Raw genomic sequence first — 1538 nt, 5'->3', positions numbered from 1 at the left:
TAAATAAAATACAATACTTGAGGGTCTGAGGCAGGAGGATCATTAAATTCAAGGCCAGTCTGAGCAACTTAGTGAGACCCTATCTCAAAATAAAATGAAAAGGGTTTGGAGATGTAGATGTGGAAGAGCTCTCCTGGGTTCAATCCTCAGTACTTAAAAAAAAAAAAAAAAGAAAAGAAAGAAGTATCCAATGTATGCTAGGTGTTCATATTTTCTTTCCTGTACTTAAAGTAGTGCCGCAAAGTATATAACAACCCTAATTCAGACTCATAGACATTAAGTAATTTAATCAGTCAGTAGACCATTAAGTCAAATACCTGAGATTCAAATCCAAAATCTGGATTTTTGTTTGTTTGTTTATTTATTTATTTAGTGGAGCTGGGGATTGAACCCAGGGCCTTGTGCTTACAAGGCCAGCACTCTACCAACTGAGCTACATCCCCAGCCCTTTTTTATTGTTTCAAATGTAAAAAAAAAAAAAAAAAAAAAAAGTTTGTATCTCATATAACAATCTAGAAGGGAGTAGTTCTGGAGAATGTCCACCTACTCAAGCAAGAAGTTCCTTTCATATTGTTGCTTTGCCTTGTTAGAGGGAGGAGCAGCAGTCAGATGGGAGTAGGCAAGGCACTTATAGGTGCTTGCATGTTGACAGGAAGGAGAAATAGAGGATCCAGTTGCCCCTAGATAAATGAAAAGAATAGAAGGACTGGGAGTACCCATCTCCCTATTTCCCTCCTTCTAATACCCAGACAGAGCTACTCTCAAAGTCTGCATTCTTGTCATCAAGCCAGGTTGCCATATATATATATATGATGGACTCAATGCCTTTATTTGTTTTTATATGGTGCTAGGCTCGAAGCCAGTGCCTCACACTTGAGAGGCAAGTACTCTACCACTGAGCTACAACTCCAGCCCCTATATTTTTTTTTACTTGTTCTTTTTAGATATACATGCCAGTATAATATATTTTGACATATTATACGTACATGAAGTATAACTTATTCTAATTAGGATCCCATTTTTGTGGTGTGCATGATGTGGAGTTACACTGGTTGTGTATTCATATATCAACATAGGAAAGTTACATCTGATTCATTCTATAGTCTTTCCTATTCCCATTCCTTCTCCCTTCCTTTTATCCCCCTTTGGCTAATCCAGTGAACTTCTATCCCCTCCCCTTATTGTGTGTTAGCATCACATATCAGAGAGAACATTCATTCAGCCTTTGGTTTTTAGGGATTGGCTTATTTCACTTAGCATGATAATCTTCAGATCCATCCATTTGTCGACAAATGCCATAATTTCATTCTTCTTTATGGCACCTTTATTATACTATTGCTGAGCCATAATAAGAGGCTATTCAGCATGTCTTCTAGCAACTATGGCCAACTTGACCGTGGACCTTTTGGTAATAAATGTAGTCAACCAATTGTATCTGTAATCAGCAATTATTGTTAGAAGATAAAGTAGAAGTGGTTTTCTCAGGGGCTAGAATCTCCCCCCTGAGGAAGCAGGTAGGAATGACTTACATTAGTCAA

The 1538-nt window shown here is 37.7% G+C and overlaps 1 non-coding gene across 1 annotated transcript; it reads right to left on the bottom strand.

The window, feature by feature from the left end:
- Positions 1-370: 370 nt before the first annotated feature.
- On the bottom strand, positions 371-443 carry Trnat-ugu (transfer RNA threonine (anticodon UGU)). The gene has a single exon. It is a non-coding gene; the product is annotated as a tRNA-Thr (tRNA).
- Between the last annotated feature and the right edge of the window lie 1095 nt (positions 444-1538).

This window comes from Marmota flaviventris, chromosome 10 (assembly GCF_047511675.1).
Source record: "Marmota flaviventris isolate mMarFla1 chromosome 10, mMarFla1.hap1, whole genome shotgun sequence".
Classification (NCBI taxonomy): domain Eukaryota; kingdom Metazoa; phylum Chordata; class Mammalia; order Rodentia; family Sciuridae; genus Marmota; species Marmota flaviventris.
Note: the sequence above shows the minus strand (reverse complement) of the source record. Positions and strands in the feature narration are given on the sequence as shown.